Source organism: Lissotriton vulgaris, unplaced genomic scaffold, assembly GCF_964263255.1.
Source record: "Lissotriton vulgaris unplaced genomic scaffold, aLisVul1.2 SCAFFOLD_1895, whole genome shotgun sequence".
NCBI classification, from domain to species: domain Eukaryota; kingdom Metazoa; phylum Chordata; class Amphibia; order Caudata; family Salamandridae; genus Lissotriton; species Lissotriton vulgaris.
The window spans coordinates 401,838-418,537 of NW_028242147.1; the positions used below are offsets into that span (position 1 = coordinate 401,838).

General features: G+C 46.4%; 1 protein-coding gene across 1 annotated transcript in view; it reads right to left on the reverse strand.

Annotated features, from left to right (window-relative positions):
- Positions 1–7,590, reverse strand: part of LOC147669039 (verrucotoxin subunit beta-like) — a 127,850-nt gene extending 120,260 nt beyond the window's left edge. Inside the window, exon 1 of the mRNA XM_086948267.1 lies at positions 7,434–7,590. The gene's annotated coding sequence lies outside the window, so the exon portion shown is untranslated. The remainder of the gene's footprint in view (positions 1–7,433) is intronic.
- Between the last annotated feature and the right edge of the window lie 9,110 nt (positions 7,591–16,700).

The window sequence follows — 16,700 nt, forward strand, 5'->3', positions numbered from 1 at the left end:
GGGAGCAATCGTCCACCGCGACGTGAGCACTGCACACACCGATGCTGTTCATTTAAATATATAGGAGTCCACGTTGCCAGGAACGCGCATTGCTGTCGGGAATGCCCGAGACCCAGACATTGGCATCAATGCCCTGCAGGGCTATAAGCTGAGCAGTAACCTGCATTTTGTCCTCGAAGAGACAGAAAGCAATGACGGGTACAAATATGCAGAGCTCGTTCTGGAGAAGGGTTTAGACCGAGAAAAACAAAGCCGTCAAGTTTGTATGTGTGTGTATCTGGCCGACAATTTTTTCATTGGCACTAAATGATTTTCTGCTCTGGAGAAATAGTGATCCAGGGTACTAAGGCAGACCACGAGGAACTGAAACACCTCATTGTTTCCGGACATTGTTGCATACAATGAAGTATTTTCCCCAATGCAGAGTACACAGCGGGCACAGCGGCCAGGACAGCCCTGGCGCAGGTCTTCACCCGCCCCGTGCCCACTGTGAGTTCCTGACCCAGCTAGTGCTGTGCTTTCGAGTACCCATGGGCGTACTTTTCTGATTCTAAATGCAGCATTACATTCACATATAGAAAAGGTACAATAACAATCCTATATTTAGCAAGTCAATGACAACGGGTGGAAGGACACCTGAGGTCAAAGAGGACTCCAGGCTTCTACAACACAATAATAAGAGAAAAAAAGTGTGGACACAGACCTCCACCCCGCCCTCCCCTTCCCATAGCAGCACCTTAAACTGGGGCAACCTGTCCCCAGCCTGGCTAAGAAAGAACAGCTCCACGAGGCAGTGTAAATTTCAGACGATGCGCTATATAAAAACTGTCTATCCACTCCTTTCTCCCCGTCCACCACCAGTGTTCAGACCCCGCCTCCTCCCACAGACATTGCAGCCTCTCCTGGGAGCAGCTCTTGCTCCTACTAATGGACGTTAATGGGTTTCTCCTCCAGGTCGCGCCTGCATTAGCCCAGCCTGAGCTCTCTGATGGCCGCAGAAATCAGCCAAGGAAAGCGTTTTCCTTTAGAGCCACGGTCCCTGGTTCGATCCGGGGTATTTGCTAACAGATAACACCTCCGTGGCATCTTTCTGGAAGGGGGGGGGGCGGGGAGTTGGTGTGGTTTACTCATTGCACAGGCCCTATGTATTGTACTCTCTAGGGGCTCGCAGTGTGTGGATGGGGGCTTGCAGTGTGAGGGGGTGCTCTGTGTGTGGGGGGGCTCGCAGTGTGTGGGGGGGGCTCTGTGTGGGTGTGTGTGGGGGGGGCTCTGTGTGGGTGTGTGTGTGGGGGGGGGCCTGTGTGGGTGTGTGTGTGGGGGGGCCCTGTGTGTGTGTGGGGAGGCTCTGTGTGGAGGGGCTCTGTGTGGGGGGGCTCCTGTGGGTGTGTGGGTGGCATTTGCGAGAGATTAGGCTATTGCCATTGTAAATGACAATGCCATTTATCTGTTTTCAAAACGAACACAAATAAAAATGTTGTCATTTACAATGCCAATAGCTCTAACTTTTACAAAGGCAAAACCGTTGCATTGTAAATGCTTGTTAACCAAATGTTTTCAAGCATATTTCCCACCACCTGGAAAGTGGCATCTGTGCTCCCTCTTCTTAAACAAGCATTTGCAATGCAATAGGTCTCGCATTTGCAAAAGTTTGAGCTATTGGTATTGTAAATGACAAACCTTTTATTTATGTATAGGTTATGAAAACAGATAAATAAATGGCATTGTCATTTATAATACCAATAGCTTAAAGTTTACATTGTAAATGACAATGCTTTTTATTTATGGTTGAAAAAAACAATAACAAAAACATTGTTGTTTATAATAGCAATAGCTCAAACTTGTTTTAGATGCACTGCTTAAAGCCTAAACAGGCAGACTGGCCAAGAAGCAGTTTGATCTGCAGTATTCAATGTATAATTGTCTCACTCACTGACCTCAGAATCAAGATCCATCCCAACGGTGTCCCCAGCTCTACTTGGAATGGATTGTCGCAAACTCAAATTAAATGCAAAATGCATGCAAAAACCCCTGATGTAGGAAGGATATTCTAAAACTCGTGGTATTTTTGCTTGCTCCCTTTTAAAATGTGCTCAACCCAAGCGCATGATAACGGCGTAGTTAGGAAATCAGTGGGTCTCTCGCACATATGGGCTCCGGTGACACTGTGCCTACTGTACTTATAACATGCACACCCCACATGTGCCCCCCCCTGTGCATTCATCAGTCGAATGATTGTTTCACCCAAGATTTTAGGCAAAGAAAGAGAAAGGCTGGGTAAATGCACAGGAAAGGACCGTGTTATGCACACAAAGGCCTACATGCTGTGTGCTGACCTACAAAACAGGAGGTACATCCAGGGTCATTCAGCAGCGAGCGGATTGCCTAGCAGGGGTAGTGGCATGCACCACATATGCTAGCCAATATGTATGACCAAGCAGGAGGAAGATTCAGAGAAAAAACAAGCCTCAGGAGAGTGAGTCCGAGGCACACGGCACGTATAGTTCTAAACAAATGAAATAAGAGGGGTATGTTGTCATTGCGCTCTAATAAAAGCTGCACTCTGTGCAGACACGTGACGTGGCTGGTGCTGATCTTGTAGGCACAGAATGAGCTGCACTTGTGTGTTATTCACCGCTTCCTCGGACCACCGCTCCGAGTCCCTAATCATTAATAATTCGTGCGCTTGAGTAAGCTAACAGACAGAGGCTGCACATTAAGGCAATTACAACATTTCGAACATTATCCGCAACTTTTGTCTTCAATGTAATGTATGATTTTATGACACATGCGCTTGCCTTGGAAACGCACTTAATGCAGCGACGGCCAAAGGAGCAAAAGCATTTACACATGTAGCTTGAAGCCAAAGCATTTGTTACGTGGTGCTTCAAAATAATTATTCATCCCTTTAATAAAAGATTTTTGGGAGGAGAACACGCTCAGCCCCACCATGGAGGAGGCCTCGATCGCGCTGTTCACTGTGGGGCTGGCTGGCACTGATGCGTGCTCCGCTTCTGCCCTGTCGGCTGCGGGTGCCTCCTCGGCATCCCCTGCGCCTGGCACCGGTGGGAGGGTTCTTGGGGCCATGCCCAGATCTGTATGAGTGGCAGAGTGGCGCTGCTGCGCCTCCCAGACTCCCCCAGGCCTCGCAGATAGAAGCAGCAGAGAGCACCGCTGGGCCCGGGGAGCGAATTACCAATGATGAGGCAATCACCCCCAGTGATGGAGGTCAAAGAGGACACACATGACGTCAATGTGACGCGAGGCCGATCGCTGTGGCCCTGGACACATCTGATTCCTTTTCAAAACTTACGTTCCTCTGTTGCTGGCTACTTGTTAGACGTGGGTGATGGGTTTCGGACTGCTTCCGGGATACTGTCATTTGCACGCGCGCACACACAGCAAAACCAGCTCCGAAAGCGAAACCTTCCTTGGGGCGGGACTTCCGTCTTCGGAAGCCCGCGCACGCGCCCACGGGAAAGCAGTGCTGGTGACGCGGGGCTCATGCCCGAGGGAGAGCCCCGCGGAGGCTGCAAGACCTTAGAATCACGGTAAGTGGGGGGCGTGTGAGGAAATATAAATTTTATGGTCAAGAAATGTTCCCTACCGTGTACCCCACCGTCTCCATGTACGAGATTAAAGTGCATGTAACTTCCCTCCTGTACCAGCTATGAAGACGCAAATACATTTGCGTCCAACGTTAACATGTCCTCTTCCAGATCCACCATGAATGGATTGGATATTCAGTTCCTAAATATGCCTTGCCACCGTCTTTGTATGGTGCACTTTCTGTATTTTCTGGCTCTGTGCGAGCTAGGCCCTGTTTTCTGTCATCAAGCCTTTTTCAAAGTCATCTCTGCCTCCTGGAACTGCAACGTGGGATGCCCCCCTTCATGAACTCTGTCCTACTCCCTGCGAGGCGAGCGGAGCCTGGCTCGGCCTGCTCGCCTGCCAAAGACAGTATTTTACCTTCACCTTATCAGTATAGCCAAGCTTAGCTTCCCGAAAACACATTCCAGTCCAGCAGAATAGATCAACAATCCCTCAGCTGCAGAGCAAAGGGCCCGGCCTCTCTGTCTCCATGCAAGTAATTCCTGTCTCCGTTACTATGGTAGGCCCATGCCCCCTCGCTCTACCCACAGACACGTAGGCGCATATACACGCACTCATAGTCAGTATAGGATAGCCTCTGCCTCAGAGACCTTTTCCTTCTAGATAATATGGTTCCCAAACATCAGATATCAGATATGATATAGGAACGAGTTGATCTGACATGCCAGACTTCTGTCTCTTTCCGCTAGTGTAAATGTCAAGTCCCCTGCACCCTCCAGTTCCACGTCAGTCACACGTCATGCAGCTGCGCGCGCATCCAGACCTTAGATTCCTGCTGACACTGCAAGATTCAGTCATAGAGCCACCCACTTGTGACACATTCACATGACGTTTCCAGAACACACCTTTGTGTACGCCTAGTTCACGCCTTCTAATTACGTATTGTTAACACGTGTGTATCCTTATCTCGTTTCTCTCAGCTGTTACGCCTTCTACATTGACTTCTATTATGTATATTAAGTATAAAAGAAATGTAATGTCAATAAACTATGCTCTATCCCTTCCTGCACCCCTGTGGTGGCAGGAACATGATATCCGGTCTGACCATTCCTTTTTAAGGAATAAAACCCCTAAGAACTCTAACACCACGGACTCTGCCTCTTTCTTTCCGATTGAGTTATTTTTGTTTAAGTACTTACCTGCATAGAAATTAGGACGGTAAATCAACTATTTACCACACGCGGGGGGGGGGCGCTTGCATGTATGGGGGGGGGGGGCGCTTGCATGTATGCGGCGCCTGGGGGGGCACTTTTATGTATACGGCGGTGGGGGGGGCCTTCTATGTATGCGGCGGGGGAGGGGGGGGGGCTTATATGTATGCGGTGGCGGCCAGGGGGAGGATGGGCCCTTCTATGTATGCGACGGCGGCGACGGCGGGGGGGGGGTGGGGGGGCCTTCTATGTATGCGGCGGCGGGCCTTCTATGTATGGGGGGGCTTCTATGTATGCAGCGTCTGCGGGGGGGGGGGGGGCTTTGTATGTGTGTAGGTGCGCTCCTGTGTGTGTGTGCCTTCTTGCCTGCATGTGTGTGTTCAGTGTGCCTTTCTTTGCATGGGAATATGAGGCACGGTGACGTACGCGCTCACGAGGTAGAATCTCCGGCAGGAGACGCTCGTGACAGTCTCCTGTCCACATTCCCCCTAAAGTGATTACATTAGTTGTCTCGCTAGACGCAAAAGCTTCGCTTTTGCTTACGTCTAGCGAGACCTAAAAAGCAGAACCTAGATGGGGCAGACCCTAATAACTATCGCCCAATCCTAAGACTCCCCTGCCCGCAAAAATGTTAGAAAATGACATGAATGTGGTATTATCAGACTACATTGAGAAACATGCCTTCTTGGATTCCACTCAGTTTGGCTTTAGAAAGCACCATAGTACAGAACTGGCACCGATTTCAGCGTCCGAACAGATTAGGCAGACAGTCGATGCAGGGGGCAACGCAGCACTTGTGCTGCTAGACCTCTCAGTACCATTTAACACTCAATCATAAAATTATTGGAATACCTGGAGAGGATAGGCATCACAGGAAAGGCTCTTACTTTACTTAGATTGTTTCTGACTGGCCGTCAACAGTTTGTGGCTCTTTCGGAATTCAAATCACCCAATTTTAAACGGCCGTGTGGGGTTCCACGGGGATTATCACTGAGCCACACCCTCTTTAATATAAATGTTGCTCCTCTGGCAAGGCTAATTAGATTTCTGGGTTTCTCTGCAATTCCCTAAACCGACGATACCCAGACACAGCCGCACAGTTCTATACCTGCCTTCGTAGGGTGACCAGAATTTTAAATCCAAAAACCGAGACATTTCACGTAAATAGAAGAAGGACTACAGTTTTATTTCATGCGAGTGCATAGAATGACAGAGCTCCTCAGCAAAGAATTACAGAACAGGCAGCTAGAACATACATAAAACGCAATTTTTAAACCCAGAAGCTTGCCTGTTAATTAGATTGCTTTCTTGAAACAACTGCTAACTATCCCTGCTCTGCAAAACATTAAAAAACACCTCCCACAGTTATCAGTCGCCCCTCTCTAAAAACCGGGACAAGAGCTAAATTTCCTGAAATTTAGCCCGGACAGCAGGTGAAAAACAGGGACCGTCCGGGCAAATCCGGGACGCCTGGTCACCCTATGCCTTCGCCATGTTGGGGACTGGATGGCCACTAATTGTTTGAAATTAAACTGCAATAAAACTGAAGTCCTACTCTTTGACTTTTTGTAAGAGACAGTGGTCCCTGGGAAAATCAAAAATGTGTTACAAATGAATATAGACCCAGTCAGTACTATATTTATGCCTATAATCGAGCCGGATAGGTGCAATTTTAATAAGCAGATTAGTTTAATAAAATGAAACAGAATTGCGAGTACAATGGCAGTGGGATACAAGCTTGTATCTCCAGACCCACATGAAAAACAGACAAACCAAGTAAAATGGTTCAGCCACTTTGAGGTTGTTTCTTATAAAGCAATTTTTTGGATAGTGAAACAACAATTACAAAGGTCACCTTTACACAATCTCAAATGGAGTAATCAATGTGAAATAAGGTGACAGCTATGTTGACGGTGTTTCGATCCTTATCTGGAAGATATTGGATCATCATCAGAGCTAATGGATAAAGTGCCTGAAACAGTTGCCTGCAAATTACTAAACATTAAATGTACATATATGGGGTGAAAAGGGAAAAAAATTGTACAAGGTGGTAAGTCAGGGGTTAAACATACACAGATCACGTCTAACAAGCTACACATTTTAAAATACTTCATGATTGAGTGACAGTCGCTAAGAGGGAGATGGCAACATTTCTGTAATGCAATTAAACACGTTATCTGAGGAGGTGCTATTCATATCAATGTATATTGAGAGTTAAGTGCCTCAGGGTAACAAAAGGTGAACAGACCTAGAACCCAAGGCGTGGGACTCAAGTGGTGGTCTGAATAATGCGCATATCGGATGAAGGAAAGGGTGGTGGTATCCGTGGAGTGGCCAAGCGCATTGAGAACAGTGCAGTGAGGCCCTGTGATGGATTACAAAAGCTGGCTTGCAGGTGTTGCATGGAAGCCTGCAGGGAAAGGGATGCTGGGTGGAGGGAGGTGAGAGACCGTGAGGGTTAAAGATAATAAGGCTGAAGCACGCTTATCCTTAGAGACCGGAACAGTTATCAAGGCGCGGTGGGGCGTTTTAAGTGATAGCAGGGGTTGCTGAACGTGGAACCAGGGGCATGATGAAACAGGTATGGCAACCCAGAGGGGTGGGAAAAGTAATGAAAGCCAAGCGAGGGCGTGTTGCTGCCTATGTCAGTGGAGTTGCCATGGAAATTCTTACCTCCGTGTGCGAGCAATGCTCGTCATGCGGCGATGGCTGGGAGGGGTACGGTCGTTCACCGGGTGGTCTGCGGGAAAAAAGGAGGGGGTGCCCTGGTAGTTTCAAACGGGGCGCACCTAGATTGTGTACAATCCTGGAGGCTGCCATCGTTGTGGGGATATAAGTATCACGTGACACATGCAAGGGGCGAGTGACGCGCACGGTGGCCGGACCCGGTCAGGTGACTGGAGGCGCGCGGCGGCCATCTTGGGATGGGGAGAATGAAACGGGAAGAAAGCTAGAGTTCAGAATCCAGGTTCCAAGCGATGCGGGCTGGCATGATGGAAGGGCGTGGTATCATTAAGCCTGTGTACAGATTGTGGTGAACATAACAAATAAACATGGAAAAGAGGGTTGGCCTAACGGCTAGGGCGCTGGGTTCGAGTCTCGGTAACGACGCTAAATATCCTGTAATTCTGGGCAAATCACTTAATCTTCCGGCCTTCCCGTGCCTAACAAAAATGAATGTGTATCCTTATGTAACGTAACTGGTGCTAAGTAAAACCTCTGATAGCCGATTCGGGTCATGTTCGAGCTCTATAAAATTCTGCAAAAAATAATATTTGCCCACTCCAGGCAATGTTGGTAATTATACAGTTAATTATATTTCAAGAATAAAAGCGTGTCATTCACGTGGATATGCAGGCAAAGTAGTGTCCAAGTATACATACTGAGAGAAAATATGTGACTTTGGGTGCAAAACGTGACATTGCTTATTTAGTGGTTGGCAATGTGCCGTGACTTATGTGATAATTCCGCCGTGTGATTAGTGCTGAGTGGTTCTTGAGAGTGTTACACTGCAGAGAGTTGTCAAGGTTCTCCATGCCTTGAAGGCATCATTTTAAAAAGGAAAGGAGGCTGTAAGTTCGATGTTCTCTAGTTATACAGTAGGGCAGTGACAGGATGAAGTTACAACAGTGTTGTCCAGTCTTCAAGTCGGTTGAGGCCTGTATGGATGCTCCCAGGTCAAACAGGATTACTGTAGAAGCCATCCCAGAGTCATTGGATGATCATCCAACTGCTTTAGAAGTCATTTTCACGTCATCATACATCATCAAGCTCTTGCAGTCATCAGCAGAGTTTAGAAACTTGAGCCTGATTATTCGAGAATGACTTGAAAATGAGCATCTGATGACTTCACAAGAAGTAATTGTTTCTGATGACCTGAGGATGATTTGCAAATGAGTACCTGATGACTTCACATGATGTGATTGATCCTGATGATCTCAGGATGAGTATTTGATTATTTGACAAAAGGAAGTTGTTCCTGCTGATCGGAGCATGACTAGAAATTGGGTTTCTGAATATTTCACAAGCACAGTTGAACCCTTGAAGAGCCAATTCACCGTTTTTGCTCCATTTTTATGTTTAACATGTTGACTAGTTGGATGATTTTGCAATTATTTGCAGATTACTGGACAATGAACTCCATTAAGATATTACATATTTTTTTTAATTATCTGCAAATATGCATAACGTCTGATTAAGAAATATGTGTAGAGTCAGTCACTGGTTAATTAGGACTGGGGGAAATTCGCATTATGCTGGTATGATTCTCGTAATGCTGGGAATGTTCCCCAAATTATGCTATTTTGCCAGTATGTGTAATTAGGTGCCATTCCTTTTAAAACTTAAAGCAAACCGTGCCATTTGTGGTAAACATTTAACGCTAATGCACAGAACTAATAATAATGTTAGCACCTGTTGCTTACTGTTCTTATGTTTAAATGTGTCCTTGATCCAAAATAACGAAAACTGATGCTGGGGCGAATTTCATGCTAAAATATAGCATGAAATGACAGATGTCCACTTCGCAGAATTACATTGAATTTCATGTTATTACGTGAAAGCAATTTATGGAAATTCTGCTCAACCCTAGATACTATTTTTTGGTCTTTATTGACTTTCAAACCATTTAAACTGATATTAACGGGTAGAAGCAAGCATTGGGTGTTAAAAAGATCAATGCATGATACTGATATTGATAGAAATCGAACATTGTGGGTAGAGTTACTAAAATTAAATGGCAAAGAACTGTGAAATTAGCGGGTAGGTTTACTAAATTAGGTGTGAGGGTGTGAGCACATTTTATAAGAAAAAAAGGCAAACTAGACAGCACGTTTCTGTTACCAAATCTTCTTGACACTTTAATTTGGTGTATGTAAAGAGACACATTTTGGTGAATCGCAACTGGGCAACATTTTTATGCGCTCTGAGCAGAAAGGAAGTAGACAAAAAAAAATTGAAAACATACACTAGGTAAGTTATAGCAAAGACACAATGTGAAGAATTCATTACTAGACATAATAAACTCTATGCAAATTTCCGGTATGTTTTCATTCTCTTCCAGAAGCACCCAAGTGGCAAAAATGGATTTGTAAATGTGCATGGTAGTGCACCAATTAAATAAAGACATTGCCCGAAGTGATCCCCAAAAACACACTAAGCAAATGAAAGCAGTATGGGCCCAAAAATAGTTCATTAAGCAAATCTGAGCATTTGCAACACCAATAGCTCAAAGTTTCGCTAATGCGAGACATATTGCATTGCAAATGATTTTTTGTATCTGGAGCAACACTGTTGCCTGTTAAATCTCACTTCTGTGATTTTTTTGTATAACTGAAGTGAATGTATTTAGTGGTATCAGATTTGGTTTTCAATTAAAATAATGCACAGTGGAGTAAAGTTATTTTCATAGGCTCAAACAATTTGGCTCAATGGGAAAGCTTAGGGCCCTAAAAATGTACATTATTTTAAGTCAATTTATTAGGCAAAACTGCTAAATAAAATTAAGAAGCACCCTGGGTAGCACTGAGAGCGCTAGTGCTGTCAGGAATCCTCTTTGCAGAAACATTCAGATGCTGACACATCCTGCTTCCAAGACGCTTAATTTCCCACTTCCAAAACATGAATCACTGAGTAGATATTAAAATGAGGGACTTCGTAGAAACTCTCCTTGGCGATGGGTGCCAACAAAGAGTGTCGCACCACCAGCACTAAAGCCAAACCGGACTGGGTTTGAATCCAGGCGTCACGTTAACATTCTACTGTTCTGAGCAAATCATTTAATATCCCCATGCCTAGAGAAAAGATCTGACCTTGAGTGATTTAATCTGGTGCCCATGTAAAGCAAGTTTTCGCTACATAAAATGTGCAGAAAAGAAAGCTTGCACATACTTTAAAAACTAGCAACATCAATTTTTGGCATTAGATTAAAAAATATTTACCAACTCTTGAACCCGTGTGGGTGTGATTCAATCGGCAGTGATCTTTAAAAAGACATTCTAGGTTAAACTGAGCTTGGCTTAGTTCATAACACGAACCCTTTACAGCGATCAACGAATTTGAAAGCACGCCTGAAGTCCTGCTCAGACCCAAGTGAGGCTGTGCACGCAACGGACCTATAGCGCTCTGTTTTCCCAACTGCCAGCGCATGCTGTACATCTCCAAACCAGCCATCCACTGATGGCGGGGGGTTCAAGGGAAAGGGTCGGCGCAGGCCCGTGCTTCATGAGGACTGCGTGTAAAGAATGTGATCGGTTATTCCGGGCACTTTTTGTATTTGATCTTTACACCCAGTGGTCTAGAAGATGCGTGAGGTTGTTAGCCAAATCTTTTTTTAAAAGTGACCACACTTGGGCTGTGTAGCGTGGAAGCACCGAACGCTGCACGCGGACCAGATTTTCTTTGGTCTGTGTATAGACAAGGGTTATGAATTGTGGAATTTTATGCGTGTTTCTCGATAATAGAAGAGAATGCCGAAATGTTTACTTTCTGAGGGAGCTGTCTTTATACATGGCCAGGGATCCTTGCTTTCTTTTGTTGTAGGGTTTGTTTTTTCTCGCATGCATCAGTGAAGGAGGGCGTGAGAAATTTGACACTCGCGTGTGAAGTGAGACGTGTCTAGTGCACAAGCACAAAAGAGTATCTATAAATATATATATATATTTGCCAGATTTTGTTGCAGTCTTTCAATTCCTGAAAGAATTATACTGAGTGCCTTCTACCTACTTGTTTGGAAAATAGGTGTGCACGGGGAGGTGTCCTCCTGTAATGCAACTGGTGATCATGTAAAGCGCTCTGATACCCAATTCGGGTCAAGTTCGCGCTATATAAAACTCTGTAAAATAAAAAAATAAAATAAATACTTATGTTATTTCCATCTGATCTTTTCCCCTGCCATTTTTCATGCATATATATTGGTTAAGTGGTACTAGAGCTGAAACTACATGTCCCATAATGCAATACGGAGAAGCAGAAGAAGAAAGAGGCCGTGTGAAGCTTGTTGGTGCCAGAGATGCAGTTCAAACAAGCACTTCAGACAAGGCTAAATGCTCAAATCCATATTTCCTACCGTTTCAGATGTAGAATTGCTCATCCTTTCACACGCTCTTGTCTGTAAAAGTGCAATCGGACTAGAATAGGGACTGGTCAGATATTTTTTACCACCCACTTCCGCTCACGCCGGAAGTTCTGCACTTGGACAGCCATGTTTGGTGAACGTTGTGATGGCGAGGGAAAGTGAGAGCCGTCGAGATTTTTGGGAGTTGAGCGATGGCGATTGCTTTTTGGTTTCTACAGCTTGGTTGTCCAGACTGCTGCGGGAAGATTCTGCAACCGAAATTATTGGAGATTGTTTATCTAGCAGGCATCAGGTATTGATTGCGGGGCTCAGTTCTGGGATTGCCTTTTTTTGCGGGTAGTTTTTAGCGCAAACTCGTCCCGAAAGTTTCAGGGCGCTTTAAAATCATGTTACAGACACACATTCATTGGTTGGTAGGCATCAGAAGACAAGTGATTTGCCCATAATTACAGGAACCTGGTTCACCAGCTCCAAATACGCAGCTCTGGCCGTTAGGCCACATCCTCTCCACGAATGGGTTGTATTACCACGTGTCCAATTTTGGTAAAAGTCGCCAGTTCTTGATCATCTTTACTTTTGTTGTGTATAGCTGTCAATCACAAACCACCACTTATTTTTATAGCAAGTGTAAAGTAAAACAATTGCATGTTTGAAGATGTTAGGGCTACCATTTTTATCAGGATAAATCCCTTTTCACCAAGAGAGCTTACATCCTTGTAAAGAGTAAATAAGATTCAGAATGGCTGCCCTTTATGTACACTGGTGCTTTAATTGCTAAAACATGCCCAATTCTTCTAGTCATAAAGCTTCAGGCCAAACATGTATAATGTTGATGCAAATCACTTAATCTCCTTGCGCCTAACAAAAATTAATGTGTCCATCTGTAACGAAGCTGGTGTTCATGTAAATCGCTCTGATACCTGAAATCTTTGGGTCAAGTTTGCGCTATATGAAACTCTTTAAAAAAAAAAAAAAGGTTATTATACTTAATTCCCCAAACTTCCTAACCCTACAATGTCCTTCATTTTGCCTCTTATACCTTATTTCTCTTCACCGGGTACGTCTTCCTCATTCCTCTTGCTCCTTCCCTTCCACTCAGTTGCTTCCTGCCAGCATTCTTCAGTCTTAGTCTCCTCTTCAGCCTCCCTTCTCCCCCTCCCTTCAACGCTTCTCTCCCCTTCTGCTCAGCTCTGACTTTTCTGCCTGTAGTCCTTTTTAATACATCCGGTCTTCTTTAGCCTCACGTTTTCTCCCTTTCTGTGCTTCACATACCCTTAACCATTCATCTCCCCATTTTGCGTACTTCATCTATTTACCTGCTGTGACAAACCCGAGCAAAATTGACTCAATGGTTATCTTCGATGGTTTTGGGAAATCCTGCAATATATTTCTACATAATGTAAATCATTTGTATATGTTTTTCTAAAGTGTTTGTTTTTATTCCGTATGATTAACAAATATATATTTTTAGGTTGAGCTTTGGCAGCTCGCAAGCGTTGCTGCAAGCAAGACCTTCTGTAATCAATACAACCGCTTTATTCCTGCCTGCAATTGGTTTATTCCAGCGTTGAACTTCTTTGCTGCCTCCTCTCGAGTTCCCACTGCCGATGCTTCACTTCCTATGAAAACTCAGGAGCACTGGTAAAGTACAGTGTACTAGGGCTTGCCTTCCTTATAGCCTTTGTGTAAGAACTTTTGTATGTATCTTTATTGATGCTTTTTTTCATTCGCTGCTTCTGCCCGTTTCGATTCCCCTTCTGCTTCGCATTCCAAAGCTGTCCCCCCACCATTCGGAATTCACAGAAGGCATTTATGAGTCCTAAAGTTAGGAGTCCTAACTTCTGTGAATACCGAAATGAGTAAGTGCCTTCTGTGAATACCAAAATGGTAATAAGTTTAGGATTTTGTCTTCAGTTAGTTCTGTTAATTGGGCCCAATGTTTGCATATGTGGTCCTAGATCATATTATTGTACAAGGACTCTTCTCTCTTAACTAACAGCTGTCTGCAAAAGAGCAATTGGGGAGGGGTCGTAACTCAATGAGAATTTGCGCTACAAATGGCATGCAAATCTAGTGCATAGCCTTAAGTTGGAATATAATTGCCGCTCTCCCAATAATTAGATTGGGTGCCCTGTTCCTAGCATTTGGTTGTAAGCTCCTATTTGATTTTCTGGTTAGTATGGTAATTTTTAGGTCTCGCGACCTATCGATGTGCGCAAGCGCATCTAGCGGAGCGAGAATTCAAGTGGCGAAAACATCTTCAAACCAAAGGGCTTTCAGCCCCGCGGTTTTCATGCAGTTCCCGTGTACATGCACGCGCATCGCATGCAAGCCCAGCCTCTCGCAAGCCCAGCCTCAGCACCTCCCCCCTCCCATACCAGCACCTCCCCTCTCTCTCCACGCAATCACAGCCTTTCCCTAGCAGCACCCCTCCCACACCAGCACCTCCCCCCTCCCACACCAGCACCTCCCCTCTCTCTCCACGCAATCACAGCCTTGCCCTAGCAGCACTCCTCCCCCTCCCACGCCAGCACCTCCCCTCTCTCTCCACGCAATCACAGCCTTGCCCTAGCAGCACTCCTCCCCCCTCCCCCCTCCCACACCAGCACCTCCCCTCTCTCTCCATGCAATCACAGCCTTGCCCTAGCAGCACTCCTCCCCCCTCCCACACCAGCACCTCCCCTCTCTCTCCACGCAATCACAGCCTTGCCATCTGGTTTACTTCCATTTCACCACATGCTTTCAAGTCCGGCCTTTCACCATTCCGTGGTTGATAAACTGTCTGCCACTGAGCTAGCTGGCCTTCTCTGCCTTCCCCTCCGTCTTGTTGTATATTTTTGTTGTACTGTCGATCATTCTGTCTGACTCCGTGTTAGATCTTTCTCTCGTGTTTTGTTTGTATTGTACTGCTCGTCCCCCCCCGTTTTCTCACTGAATCCTTTTCTTTAGCACCATCTTCTTCTCTGTTTCTTCTGTCTCTATCTAACTATTCTCCCGCTCCTCTATCTCGCTCTCTGTGCCCCTTTAATTTGTCTCCACTTTTTTGTAACACTTTATATTCTTCACCTTTCTCTCCCGCTGTCCCTCGTTATGCTTATGCCTCTGTTGCTTGCTTCCTCATTCTCTCCCATGCCATTCTCTCCTCGTACCTGTTATGTTTCACTTTGCCCCTCTTTCTTCTACTCATATTCTATTCGCCCCTTCTTAAATTGTCTCCCATCTCCCGACCTCTGGTTCTCTCTCACGTAAACACACCTAATATTTCCGTTTCTCTCCCTCGCTCTCGCATAACCTATCCTTGTCCCTCGCCTATGCCTAAAGCAGACACATGAGGGCGGGGGATGTGTTCTGTCATCAACTGCTGAGGAGCGCTGTCCCATTCCGTGGGCTTGCTTTAAGTGTCGAGTTGCTCTGCCCACGTTTGAATTGGGGGTTGTAGTTAGAATTGGATATGTGCGAGCCCAAAATTAAGTGGCGAGCCAAGAGTTTGAGGAGTCAATGTGACCATGCACGAGCCGAGCCCTGAAAATGGTTGGGGCGTAAACAACAACAAACACTATGATAAAGAAAAACTTTTTTATTTTTTTAAGCGTCTTTAACATATAGAAGCTTTTAAACATAGAAGATCAGATTATTGCAGTTGTCACGCAACACCACTCACCCACGCAACACCACTCACACACACGCAAGCCCACTATCACCCATGCAATGCCACACCCACCCAAGCAACGCCACTCACCCAAGCAACACCACTCACACACGCAACGCCACTCATCCACGCAACGCCACTCATCCACGCAACGCCACTCATCCACGCACCGCCACTCACCCACGCAACGCCACTCACACACGCAACGCCACTCATCCACGCAACGCCACTCATCCACGCAATTCCACTCACCCACGGAACGCCACTCACCCACGCAACGCCACTCACCCACGCAACGCCACTCACCCACGCAACGCCACTCACCCACGCAACGCCACTCATCCACGCAACGCCACTCATCCACGCAACGCCACTCATCCACGCAACGCCACTCATCCACGCAACGCCACTCACACATGCAACGCCACTCACCCTCGCAACGCCACTCACTCACCCACGCAACGCCACTCACTCACTCACGCAAAGCCACTCACACCCACGCAGTGCCACTTTCACCCACACAGCACCACTTTCATACACGCAACACCACTTACACACACGCAAGCCCACTATCACCCATACAATGCCACACTCACCCAAGCAACGCCACTCACCCAAGCAACACCACTCATCCACGCAAAGCCACTCATCCACGCAACGCCACTCATCCACGCAACGCCACTCATCCACGCACCGCCACTCATCCACGCACCGCCACTCACCCACGCAACGCCACTCATCCATGCAACGCCACTCACGCAAATCCACTCACACCCACGCAGTGCCACTTTTACCCACACAGCACCACTTTCAGACACACAACGCCACTCACACCCACGCAAGCCCACTCTCACACACGCAACGCCACACTCACCCATGCAATGCCACTCACACACGCAACGCAACTCACACACACAACGCCACTCACACACAACGCCACTCACACAACGCCACTCACACACCTAACGCCACTCACACACATAACGCCACTCACACACATAACGCCACTCACACACACAACGCCACTCACACACACAACGCCACTCACACACACAACGCCACTCACACACACAACGCCACTCACACACACAACGCCACTCACACACACAACGCCACTCACACACACAACGCCACTCACACACACACAACGCCACTCACACACACCACGCCACTCACACACACAACGCCACTCACCCACGCAACGCCACTCACCCAC